The 14,626-nt window shown below is 35.1% G+C and overlaps 1 protein-coding gene across 1 annotated transcript in view; it reads left to right on the forward strand.

Annotated features, from left to right (window-relative positions):
- The window catches only part of bcat2 (branched chain amino-acid transaminase 2, mitochondrial), a 242,702-nt gene that overhangs the window by 211,769 nt on the left and 16,307 nt on the right, over positions 1-14,626 (forward strand). The window lies entirely within an intron of this gene.

Here is a 14,626-nt window from a genome sequence, read left to right on the forward strand (position 1 = left end):
GGTGAGGTCCTGTACCAAGAGTTTGAGCAGGTTGTGAAGAGTCTGTAGTTCTTTGGTCTGAAAGCACAAGAAGAGTCGACTCATTAAAGGAGAAAACAGGAGATATTGTTGGTTCTTCTGTCGCTCTGCAGTTTCCTTAGACTGAATATCAAGTTTATATTTTAAATGATTTCCCATGTGAGCCCAAGAAGATTTCAATAAACTCCCTCCATCCCCTGGACACAACATATTTTATTACCATGTTAAATCGTTTTTTTTAAATGTTGTTTAGTTTTGTCATCTGTGTAAAAGGTGCTAAACAAATAAAGTTGAGTTGATAAACTGAATAATTGACTAACTCATGATTGTGACAACAGAAGTATTTTCATTGTGATTTAAGGGTTTATTTCATTTTTAAGGTTGGGGTTAAAATCTTGACAGAAAAAGAAGATTAAAGAAATAAACTACATAACAAAAAGCAATTAAATCAAAGGAAAAAAATTAATACAATAAAACTTTTAAAAAGTTTTATTATTAAAAAGATTTAAGAAATTTAAGATGTAATTTTCCTAATTAAACATTTAATTTTTTAATTAAATGTTTTGTCTTTTTAAGGGTTTAATAATCTTATTAAGTGCTTTGCATTTTTCAAAATGTTTAACATTCTTCTTGTTTAATTGTATTTTTTAAATGTTTAATGATGGAAAATACTTTATCTGTAATTTCTAATATTTGTATTTAAAATTTTTTGTTTAATTTCATAATGACATGTATTGTATGTTGTTGAATTATCTAATTCAATATTTTGTCTGTTTAATAGAGTTAAACATTAAATACAAATAAATTATATATACATATACCACCTTTTAATGTTTAGTTTTCTTTTTAAATGCTTCATTGTATTTTCTGTTTACACTTCAGTGACGTTTGAAGCACTCAACTGCTTCGAATCACCTGATTGGTTCGGTTTGTTATGTGAATCACTCAGCGGGATCGAGTGTTCCCGGATAGGAGATCCCTATTTAGTGTTGTTCATTTGAATTGTTTTTCGCAGAAAAGATTGTTTTTTTTGCTGTTGTTTTTGCTTTGAGAGTTAGTAGTATGTCAGATTTCGTATTTCGTAGAGAATAGATAGATAGATAGATAGATAGATTATATATATATATATATATATATATATATATATATATATATATATATATATATATATATATTTATATATATATATATATATATATATATATATATATATATATATATATATATATATATATATATATATATATATATATATACATATATATATATTCCCAACTCACCACCCCCATGCTACAACACCTGGCACAGAACCTTGTCAGGTGCTTAGCTGACAGACTACAAACCAAAGAAAAGAACAGTTCACTGACTGTTGCTACACTTGTGGCTCTGCAGTTCAAAACTTTTGGATTCACCAATCAGAGTGGCAGCCAGTGTGAAAGAACATTTAATAACAGAATGCACAACAATTAACATAAAGAATACCAAGCAGCAGTCATCTACGTCACAAGCACCACCACAGCCTCGTCCTCCACCACCAGCAGCACCTTCCACAGGTATTCTTTTTCTCTTCTGAATAGGGAATGACTGACATTTCTGGTGATGATGATGATGATCTTCAATATTTTTCAGTTCAACTGTGGAGCCTATTAGACGAAGACGCAAGTAGAGCCTGGCAAATGCAAAGCGCCACAGCGAATGCAATTGTAGAAAGAACGGCAGACCCACTGGCTTACTGGGCAACCCACAAAACCGTTTACCCAAACTTGTACAATGGAGCCAAACATTTCCTGTGTACCTCAGCCTCATCTGTGCTGTGTGAACAGGTTTTTTTTTCTAAGGCTGGGGAGATAGTGAGTAAAAGAAGGAATTGCTTGAGTCCCAAACAATGTTCCCTGTAATTTTTCATGAGTCTGAGCAAACACACAAACTCCCTGAGCGTCCCTTGGACCACTGTGAGCAACATCAGACGTGTGCACTGTGGTCACACCAGCATCACATCCATTCAAGTTACATGGTTCATTAAAAGAATCAAATTACAGCATTTACATTTCTGTTAAAACACTTTGACAACAGGAGCCAGTTGAAGGCTGCAGTGATTTTAGTGACACTACAATGTATAAGAGTGAAGTTATTGAATATTTGTCTCTCTTTACTGTTGCAGCGGTTTTGCAAATTGCAGACGGACCCTGTTCACTCCATAGACACCAATGTTATTCCTGTAGCTTGAAAGACAGCTACTTTTGATAAAACTGGGCTTGTAGCACATTGTCTGCCTTGCAACAATGGGAAAGAGGAATCGTTTATGTTTTGACAACCTATATCTAAAGAGTTATTGATGCTGGAAGTCCGAATCTGTGAATATCTTTCCAACTTTACTGAACTTGGGGCCACTACCACCTAAGGAGTGATATATTTAATTCTGAAAAAAACATTTAGCCATACTTAAAGCTTTAAGTGCTTTATTAACACGGAACTAAAAATTTTGTATTGTTTTATTATCACAGGTTCTGTCTGAAAAGAGGTGGCATCATTTTAAACAGTGAAATCAAACTAATAAAATGTAATGACCAACCAGTGAGCAATACTGGATTCTGCAAAAACATAAACAACTTTTTAAAAAAAATCTAAATCTTATCTTAACACAGTTAATGTATTAACTTATTTTTGTGTGTATGCATGTATTTATTGATTTATTTAGTACTGTTAACATATCAGAGTTCTGAGTGAGTTTTTCTTAAGATAGGCAAAGGCCATTTATTGATTACATATAGGCTCTTAAATGTTTATTAAAAACTAAAAAGCATTTTAAAAAAAACAACTTAGGCATTTATTGAGTCACTAAAATACTGTAGAGTACAGACCACATCAGCATGATTATAAGCATCCTCTGGTAAATTAACAACCAGATACTGATGTCTCTCACCATATGGACTTCAGGAGATGACTGGGGGATGATAAACTGTGACCTACTGGTTGGGTTCTCTCTGTTCTCATGTTTCTTACATGTTTGTCCCCTGACAGCCGGGTCCTAATGTTTTTTGAGCAACACACCATACTATGACGTTTTTACAATGATGGTTCTACTATGAAACCAGTTTGACATGTTCAGGTGTTCTTTGTGTGAAAACTCAGAGATTTCAGGTATCAGAAGGTGGTTTTCAACTTTCTTTGTTAACTTTCTGCTTCAACTTTAAACTAAATTTCCTTCACTAACCCAGCCCTCTGGACTTCCAGTAAGCTGTGTTCCTATTGGCTGTCCAGGTGGCTGCTTGGTGTTATCAGGAACACCTGAGCAGCTCAGTGTCTTCCTGCTTTATTTAGCTGCAGACAAACATTTCCTCTGCTTCTCTTCACCAGTGAACTGGGTTTGGCTCCATTGCTTCAGTTTGTTCTTTAGGCGTTGGCTTGCAGCTTCCAGCAGTAAAATCATCTTTAATGTGTTTCTTGGTGTGTTTTAGGGCTTTGTACTGGATAGTTGTCTTGGTAAATGTGGTTCTTTAGCCACAGTTAGCACATGGTGCTAATGGGTGCAGTGATTAGTGGGTTTGATGCAGCTGAGTTGTGTCTTTATCTTGGCTGTAGTGAGTCTTCAGAGGTTTTTGGTCAGACACATTCTGTATTCTTGTTTGTGAACCAACGTTGGTTGTCCAGAAGGTAAGAGTTCCTGTCCTGATTCTCTGTTCTCAGAGGTTCTCTGGTAGGCTGCAGGAGACTTTAGTGTTTGGGTTGTGCTAGTTTGGTTTTTGTACAGTTTCATTTGGACGACTATCTTGAGGCCCCTCCATGTGGTTTAGTGAAGTTTTCTGCAACAGTTCTACAAAGCAACCTGCAGCAGAAGAGACTTTAAGAGTTTTTAGGAAGTTCTGGAGACCAGACTTTAGAGCAGCAGAAACATTTGTCAGCAGTTTGAGCAGGAGAAGGTGAGCTTCAGAGTAGAAATGAGACAGAAACCTTCTTGACCCGTGTGGTGAGGTCTTGTACCAAGAGTTTGAGCAGGTTGTGAAGAGTCTGTAGTTCTTTGGTCTGAAAGCACAGGAAGAGTCGACTCATTAAAGGAGAAAACAGGAGATATTGTTGGTTCTTCTGTAGCTCTGCAGTTTCCTTAGACTGAATATCAAGTTTAAATTTTAAATGATTTCCCATGTGAGCCCAAGAAGATTTCAATAAACTCCCTCCATCCCCTGGACACAACATATTTTATTACCATGTTAAATCGTTTTTTTGAAATGTTTTTGAGTTTGTCATCTGTGTAAAAGGTGCTAAACAAATAAAGCTGAGTTGATAAACTGAATAACTGACTAACTCATGATTGTGACAACAGAAGTATTTTCATTGTGATTTAAGGGTTTATTTCATTTTTAAGGTTGGGGTTAAAATCTTGACAGAAAAAGAAGATTAAAGAAATAAACTACATAACAAAACGCAATTAAATCAAAGGAAAAAAATTAATACAATAAAACTTTGAAAAAGTTTTATTATTAAAAAGATTTAAGAAATTTAAGATGTAATTTTCCAATTAAACATTTAATTTTTTAATTAAATGTTTTGTCTTTTTAAAGGTTTAATAATCTAATTAAGTGCTTTGCATTTTTCAAAATGTTTCATATTCTTCTTGTTTAATTGTATTTTTTAAATGTTTAATGATGGAAAATACTTTATCTGTAATTTTTAATATTTTTATTTAAAAAAATTTAATTTCATAATGACATGTATTGTATGTTGTTGAATTATCTAATTCAATATTTTGTCTGTTTAATAGAGTTAAACATTAAATACAATTAAATTATATATACATATACCACCTTTTAATGTTTAGTTTTCTTTTTAAATGCTTCATTGTATTTTCTGTTTATTTCCTATTTGAAGTTTTATTGTCTTTATGATGTAATTTTCTAATTAAACCTAATTAAACCTTTAAAAAGACAAAACATTTAATTAAAAAATTAAATATTTTGTCTTTTTAAAGGTTTAGCGATCCAATTAAATGTTTTGCATTTTTTAAAACGTTTAATGTTCTTCTCGTTGAATTGTATCTTTTAAATGTTTGATTGTGGAAAATATTTCCTCTGTACTTTTGAATATTTGTATTTTAAAAATTTTGTATAATTTCATAATGACATGTATTGTATCTTGTCGAATTATCTCATTCAATATTTTTGTCTGTTTAATAGAATTTAATGTAATTTAATGTTTTACTTTATTAAACAGACAAAAATATTGAATGAGATAATTCGACAAGATACAATACATGTCATTATGAAATTATACAAAATTTTTAAAATACAAATATTCAAAAGTACAGAGGAAATATTTTCCACAATCAAACATTTAAAAGATACAATTCAACGAGAAGAACATTAAACGTTTTAAAAAATGCAAAACATTTAATTGGATCGCTAAACCTTTAAAAAGACAAAACATGGGTACCTGTATAGCTCAACAGGTTAAGCGGGTGACCCGTGTACAGGGGCTGGTCTCCGACACAGCGACCCGGGTTCGATTCCCGCTCACGGCCCTTTGCTGCATGTCTTTCCCTGACTCTTCTCTCTTGTTTCCTGTCTGTCTCTCACTATGCCTCTCCAATAAAAAGCTGAAAAAGGCCAAAAAAAATGACAAAACATTTAATTAAAAAATTAAATGTTTAATTAGAAAATTACATCTTAAAGACAATAAAACTTCAAATAGGAATTACACAGAAAATGCAATGAAGCATTTGAAAAGAAAATTAAACATTAAAATGTGGTAAAACATTTAAAAAGAAAAACCTTAAAAATTTAATTGAAACTTTAAATATTGGGAAAGAAAAAGAAACTCAAACAAGCCGATAAAACATTTGAAAAAACAATTAAACATTAAAAAGACAAAACATTTGGAAATCAAATCAGACATTAGAAAAGAATAAAAGGTGAGAAAAGAGCAAAACTAAACATTTAAGAAGAATCAAACTAAAGACAAAACATTTGAAAAGACACCAGTTAGACTTTAGAAGATCAAATTAAACAAGAAACAATAAAATGATCAAAAAGAGCAAAAGCACAGAAAGGTCTTAAAGCGTTTTCTAGTCTGAAACGAAAACATCAAGTTGTTTCTTCAAACATTTGCTCTTTCTATGTTCTTGGTTTGATTGTGGACAGATTTACTAAGAACTCATTTAAGAAAACTGCTTTCCAGATAAAGTCTACTAGTAGTTGAAGGCATTTATCAAACTAATGTTACCTTCTGATCTCCACAAACTTTACTGTTCAGTGAAGACAATCAAAGTTTGTTGAGGATTTCTAAAAAACCCACAGGTGAAGGTCTGAGAAGAACTCAGATGGATGGTCTAAATGTGAAATCAAGACTCATGGTCACAAGTTTTAAGGCTTCTGTTAACCAGAAAGTTCAAAATAACAGAGAAGTACTGAGAAATGTTTAAAATTTCAGTCTTCAGACTGTCTGAAGGTTCAAACTAACAGAGAACTACTCAAGAACTTTTAAGATTTCAGTCCTCAGACTGTGTGAAGGTTCAAACTAACAGAGAACTACTCAGGAACTTAGAAGATATCAGTCCTTGGACTGTCTGGAAGTTCAATCTAACAGAGAACTACTGAGGGACTTAGAAAATTTCAGCCCTCAGACTGTGTGAAAGCTCAGGTCCTGGGGACTCGGGAGGTCTGGAGGCTTTGAAAGTCTTGGAACTGAGGGTTCAACCCTCCAGCACAAAGGCTAAAGTCCAACCTCCTGAGAAAAACGATCGAGTCGAGACTCAAGTTAAAAAAAACTCGAAAATGGCAAAAAAAAATAGATGATAAATGCGCAAAAAAAAAAAAAAAAAGTATCTGAGTGAGTAGCTCAGGGGATAAGAAGAGAAACGTGCTCTTCAATAGTTATTGTCATTATTATTACTAGTAATATTATTTTTGTGTCCACTACAACCCATACAATCATCTAGTGTAGTCAAACAGGAATGTGTGCATGGCGAATCAAATCCAGAACAATCCATGAACCGACCACGTCTTGATTGCACTTCATATTATTGACCACTAGATGTCCTACTCGAGCACTGTGTGTCATTGAGGACTCGAGTAATGAACCATGTTTTGAATGAAGTGTCGAAGCTTCAACAAAGCCTCGATCAGCCATCACTAGCCGTAAAGCGGATAGTTGTTCCTGCCGTATTTTTTAAAAAACTGCTGTAAACAGAGAGCTGCTAGTTAGAATAGAATAATATGTAGTGTGGTCTGACCACCCTACATTTATAATAGATATATAGAAATTATGTATATACACAAGCACACTTACAGGAGTCATGCTTCGAAAGTTTTTACTTTTAATGATTCAGCTGAAGTGCTTGAGTTGACATATAAAACATTAGATGACGAAAGACATTCTTGTGGAAGACAAAAACATCAAATTGCAATTTAATTGTATGTTTTAAGTGTTTCATACATCATCGAAAACGAACCACACATATGTGTTCATATATAGCAGAAAATAATATGACCATGTAATTACGATGTGTCATGTATTGAAGTAATGGTCATTTTAACACACTGGGGGCTCAGTCTGGCCCAGCAGACCAGACCAGATAACTAATTAACTAACTAAGTAAATAAGTGAGTAAAGTTCACTGAAAAGTAATTGTTTAAAATAAAGACTAAAGACCTCTGTGTAAATGCCTCGTGTCTCTTGTGTACGACATTGATGTTCTGAAAGTTTCTGAAATCGTTTCTGCTTCATTTCGGACACTTTGTTTTGAAAGCATCAACCATCCGTGTGTGCCATCCCCTCTGAAGGTGCATGTCCACTAGATGCGATTTTCCCGCACGGCAACGCATCGCATCTGTAAATCGAACGGACGGTGGGCGGTCACTACCGGACCACAACATTGTCATGTGACAGCGCTAAGCCACAGCAGGCCGCTACGTGGTCACATGACCGAGCTTTCAGCTGGACAGCCCAGCATGTCGGATAAACTCAGCTGCTCGGCCGCAAACTTTCTCTTTTATTTCGAAAGCACTTCTGGGAAAAGTATTTCTGAAAGCATCTGAGGCGAGAAATAATCTGTGCGGCAGCTGAATCTATCCTCGTTTTAGGTCACCGATGGCTAGTTTAGACGTTTGAGGACAGATTCACGATGTGTGGGATCTCCGCATGCCACATCCAATTTGCATAAAGTAGAAGTTAAGTCTACTTTATGCAAATGAGCTGCGGCCCGCTCCGGGTAAACAAATCGGATCACAGCTGGAAACACACCGCATGTGGCATCCTGGTCCGGTTTCCAGCTACGATCCGGTGTGTTGACCGCCTGCCATCCCTGCGATTTTCAGATGCGGTGCGTTGCCGTGCGGGAAAATCGCATCTCTTAACTTGATACTCGTTCTTTCTTGCAGTTCCTGATTGTTGCCACATAAGGGCAGTGAACACCTACGATCCGACATGAGCTACTGCTGTCAACTCATACTCAACTGATATCATCAAAACAGTTAAGAAAACAACAGTACTTTTACTATGTAAACGACAATAATGATATTTGTTAATAGTCACAGTAATACTGATTTATATGTTGATTTTAACAGTTTTTATCGTGACCTTAACGCCTGTCTGTTGGCCACTAATTAAATGGAGTTTCTTCTATAGGACAGTCAAACTTCATAATACTCATCAATTCCACTAACATCAACACTATACCTGCACTTCAGGTAACAATTGTCAGAATAAAGCAATGAACTGAAGCAGCACCATGTAGATAAATAATAAAGGAAAAAATAAATTTACTTCAAAGTTACTGTTAAAAATAAAGAATGATAACAGAAGTACATAGGATGGATGGGGCAGAAAACATCGAGCTGTCATAATGACAGATATTTTTACTCCTTTGATGTGGGAATACCCTGTCTTTGGGGGGGTGGGGGAGACTGTATTGGAAAGCAGTTGCAAAAACTCATTACTCAGGGAAGGTTTATGAAGTTTTTTGTTTTTTTTTAAATGTATGAAGAAAAGCACCACAGAATGAAAACATTCGTACTATTACAATCTGCTCATGTTACCCAGTTTATGTTGCATTTATTATTGTTGTTATTGTTGTTGTTGTTGTTGTTATGGCTGCAAACATGTCTTATTTGCACTTTGTTCCGCCTTTGTTTGCTTTAGTTTATTGATTTTGCTTAAATGTGTCGTGTCTCTTGTGCACATCCTTGATATCCTGAAAGTTTCTAAAATCGTTTCCGCTTGAGTTTGAATACTTTTATTTTGAAAGTAACAACCGGAGGTGTATGTGTATGCCACCCCGTCTAACTTGTCATTTGATGCAATTCCTCATTGTCGCCACAAGAGGGCAGTGAACACCCGCGATCCTACATAATCGACTGCTGTCAACTTCGCTGATATCAATAAAACTGTTTATTAAACAGCAGTAAGTTTTTCTAATTAAAGTACAAAAAAAATTTTTTCTTTAAAAATCACAATAACGCTGATCGATATGTATTAACAGTTATATAAGTGACATTAGCGCCGTTTGTTGGCTACAAAGTTGAACGTAGTGTTGTAGTTCCTAACAGTGTCCACTGGAGGACAGTACAACTCCACATTAACCATTATCAGCACTTAAGGTAAAAAATAAAGAACAAATGTCTTTCTTTTTGACAAAAACATAGCAAACCATGAGCAAGACCAACTGTTCACGAACTGCAGCAGCACCTACAACCTGTAAAAAGTCTCCCCAGTTATTTATGTTTCAGGAGTTACGTTTTACTTCTATTTTTTAAGTTCTCTATTATAACTTTATGTTATTTATTCCTTTGAGAGAATACATGCATTTGCCAGTATCTGCAAGACTAAAAGTCAGATTTCCCCCCAATATTATTTTTCACACAATGAACAGGAATAATTTGAATATGATGAAATTTTTTATTATTTTCCTCTGTTTGACTGCATCTGCAACCCAAGGTGGTTATTCTGACATTTGGGAATGAGAAGAATAATTCTTATTTTTGCCCAAGTACTATCGGAAATGTTTACTTTGTGCATATATAGTGGTTTAAAATGTTCACAGTGGAAAGAAAGGAAAGAAAATGTTAACTAGACATGTTGAATATGCATATCTTCATTGAAAAATAAAATATATGTTAAATCTGTCTTCATTTCTTGACAAAAACATTTAAAAGTGTGAATAATTCACCACCACCACAACAAAAAACTTCCAGATAGTTAAAAATTGGTGGAGCTATTCAGTGAAATGCAAATTTAAGTTCAGTATTGAGCAACTTGTATTCATATTTTGAGCTACTTTCTACTTTTTAGAAGGATGTGTTGCACTGTTGGCTGAACTGTATTTATCTGAGAGCTGGAGCTCTGGGTTACTTTGCAGATTAGAAAAAAGATTACACAAAAAAGCAAATTAAAAAATGATAATACAGTACATTGTGATCTGATGTTTTTTTCTTTGTTTTTTTTATTGTATTTTTACTTCTTCCACCACCAGCAGAGCATTACTGGTTCATAAAATAGAGAAGATCTTTCCACTTTATTATTATTATTATTATAATACGTCTTGCCTGTAACTATGCAGCTTTCTGAGTGTATTCTACGTTTGCTTCATCTTCTGTTTTCTTTTCCTTCTACTTGTTTTGCAGATATAAAGAATCATTCAAGTTTCATTCATCATCAGTCTGACGTGTTTTAACTTGCCTTTTAAATGTTGAGTTACACACTTAATGAGGCAGAATATACACTTCAGTCTCACACACTTGTGTCAAAAGAGCTTTAGAAATGTAAATCAGCATCTCTGAGGCCTCGAGTGTGTTTTCTGAACGAATCCCTCGATCCAATTAAGATGTTCCTGGTGCACTGGAAAGGTCAGAAATCTGATTAACACACATCTCGTCGTGTGTCTGTGTGAGAGACGCCTGTCAGCTTCACACAGGGGAGATGTTTCCTTCGTCCTGCTCAGGCATCAGTCAGCTGATGAATGTTTGCACATCTGGCTGTTTCCTCATCACACATCATTTAATGATGAAACTCTGACCGTAACAGAAGCAGCTCCACGCTCAGTTCTTGCATCACTGCTGGCAGCTGGACTCGCATCAAACTGTCGTCCTTCAGTTCTGGAGCAGCAGATGGTCAACGCACTGAGAGCAAGTGGTTTTTATTATGGATCTAAACATGGATATGACTGGGACTGATTATTTCTGAAATCATTAGTCACAGAAATTACCACAAAAAATTATGACCTAGACAAAAAAAAAAAAAAGAAACTATTAAAAAGAAATGTAAGATCACGGACAAAATGACCACAACAGTCATGAAAACAACCACAAATGCATGAAAAATGATAATAAAGAGGTGTGAAACAACCAGACACTGAAAATAAATACAGAAAAAAACCCCACTGTGAACTCAAAATGAAGACTGAGACACAAAATGACTATAAAGCGACAGAAAAGCAACTCAAAAGGGACACACATAATGAACAGAGACACAAAATGACCTCATAGAGATGCAAAATGACCACAAATACATGCAGAACAACCACAAAGCAACACAAAATGACCAAAAGAGACTCAAAATGACTATAAAGGTGATACATAATGACCACAGACATCCAAAATGACCACACAGAGATGTAAAATAACCACAAATACATGCAGAACAACCACAGAGCAACATAATACGACCATAAGTCAAGAAGAGGTCGATCTGTGGTCACAATCAGTGTTGAAAATACAGCCATTGTAGTGAAATTGTAGAGTGCAGATAGCATTTTTTGCAGTAACAGACACATGATTCACAGAGGAACTCCCACACAACATCAGCACCGATGGATTCATTAAAGCAAGTTCACAGTTAATGAAGTCATGATAGGATCACCAGCTGAGACGTTGATGAGTTATTAAGACGGACACATTTTAATTGCTGCACAGTTTGGTTTAATATGTCTATAAATACTGCAAAATAAATGTTTCCTTCTCTCAGGTGCTTCACAAATGCAAGCGAGGCTCATAAAGGACATTAGCTGCATCTGAAAAGTGTCAGCTGCTTCTGGACAAGTTCATGTTGCAGAACTCACACATGTAGCTCTGATCTGTGATAATGGTTAGGTCATCACGTGTTAATTAAATCCCTTCATGAGCTGAATGTGCAGCCTTCCCAAACACATTCTCATCATGCAGTCAGATGCTTTCTCCTTTGATTCATTTTAAAGACAAACCTGCAATTAAACCACAATTTTCTGGAAAAAAAAATGGAAAAATCTGAGGAAAGTCTGAAAAATGCACTGAATTTTGAACAGCAGGAAATGTTGTTTCTGGACAGTAGAAATTAATAGTGTTTTTAGTGTGCGTGAAGATATGTAGCAGCATTATTTGTGTCTTTTATTAGTGACCTCAACCTTAAGGAGGCACATGATGACCAAAACAGAAATGCACAATGGCCACAAAAGGCATTAAACGGCTTGCAGTTGATCACAAAGAGACACAGCAGCTACAAAGACACTCCAAGTAAGCTTGAAGAGACTGACGACTGCAATAAGAGGTAAAATGACAGCGCTCTCAAAAGAACCACAAAAAGACACAAAATGAACGGAGACACAACATGACCACAAAGAGACACAACATGACGACAAAGACAAAAAAAAATCTCAAAAAGAATTAAAATGATCACAGAGACACACAAAATGAACACAGAGACACTAAATTTGCACAAAGAGACACAAAATGAACACAAATATTTGAAATGATCCCAAAGAGATGCAAAATAACCACAAAAAAACCTAATATGATAAAAAAAAAAGGACTCAAAATGGCCATAAATAGACAAAAAAGAACCACAACAAGACTCAAAATGACCATAAATAGACAAAAAATTATCACAAAGAGACACAACATGACCACAAAGACTCAAAATTATTACAATCTATTATTATTTGGGGCAGATAATATAAATTTGTTTTTCTTTCTGCTCCTTTTCATTCAGAAATTTGGAAACCTTTGTTTTAGTTTTGTATTCAGTTGTTTTTTTCTGTTTTTTGTTTTTCTTTTGTCAATGAATAAAATAAAAATGAACTAACTAACTAACAAGGAGATGAAAAATTACCACTGAGAGGCTCCAGATGCCTACAGAGACATAACACAACCACAAAGAGACTTAAAATGACCGTAACAATTGTAAAAATGACCACAATGAGGTGCAGCATGGCTACACAGAGAGTCAAGATGACCACAGTGAAACACTAAACACACTGCCTGCAATATACAAAATCCACACTGACCTTTGTGGTGGAAAGTGTTGTCTCCATGTGTATGTTTCCAGATGCATATACATTACCAGTCAAGAGTTTGGACAAACCTTCTCATTCATAGTTTTTAAAAAAATTTTTTACTACTTTCTACATTGTAGATACATACTGAAGACTTCAAAACGATGAAGAAAGATATAGGGAATTATAGATGATTTCATATGTTCATTCATAGTTTTGATGCCTTCAGTGAGAATCTACAATGTAAATAGTCATTAAAATATAGAAAAAGCATTAAATAAGAAGGTGTGTCCAAACTTTTGACTGGTAGTGTATATCAATAACCATTTAAATGCAGTACATATATGTTCTTAAAATCATACATAGTCACATATAACCATCCACAGTTTTCCATATAACAATGTGTTGTTTTCATTATGCCTATGCATTTCTATATGTGTGTGTTAAGTTTATAAATTGTATAAACAGTCAGACAAGACAAAGGCAAAATCAGGACTGTATTTTATTCTCATGTACACTCTGAGTTAGAGTATCTGACTAACAACTTCAGTAAAAGAATATGGTTAAAAAAAAAAAAAAAGGCTGAAGCCTATTTCCAGAAACTCTGCTCCACAGTCCTCTTCAGTCTTTCCCAAAAAGGATTATCTTTTCCCTTAAATATTCAGCAGAAATGTAAACAGGATTCTCATCGTGTTACTAATAATGGAAAGGCCCAAACTACTCACGGGATCAGAACAGTCAGTTTACATCAGAAGCTGTGGACTAATTCTAACTGGCGAATAAAGACAGCAGGGGGGGCTTCTGAAGAGAATTTCAACAGCATAAAAACTTCTGTATGCACCAAAAATTCAGTTTTCATTTTCATTTTCTCTCTGCAAAGACAAGGCTCAGATGTTATTTTTGGACGCGCTTTTCCTGGTGATTTTTTTCCTACCACAAAATTGGCGTTGGGGACAGTATTGAACAAAGCAAAAAACAATGAAGGAGACTTCAACCTCACAGTCTCATCTCAGGGATGGTGGTCCTTCTGTAGACGGACAGGAAACACTAACAGGAAGTAAGGTAAGCCCTTTAGGCTTATCAGTGGGGAAGGGATCAGTGATGATACCAGTTAAATGCAAACTGAGATACATTTTGGTTTTGCTGTTTTTTCTGGCCTGTTTGAGGTCATCTCTTGTGTTAGTGTGTGTCTTAGTGTGTCAGTGTGCTGATGTGTGTCTGTGCAGTCAGAGGCTGCTAGTCCATAAGGATACAATGACTGGTTTGGTGCTTTGGGTCAGCAAACGAAGAAAAATTACAGAGCGGAGGATTGGTTCCCTCAGCATGAAGAAAACATTTCAGGAAAGCTGGGTATGAAGTTGGTGGGCTGAGAAA

This window comes from Amphiprion ocellaris, chromosome 19 (genome assembly GCF_022539595.1).
Source record: "Amphiprion ocellaris isolate individual 3 ecotype Okinawa chromosome 19, ASM2253959v1, whole genome shotgun sequence".
NCBI classification, from domain to species: domain Eukaryota; kingdom Metazoa; phylum Chordata; class Actinopteri; family Pomacentridae; genus Amphiprion; species Amphiprion ocellaris.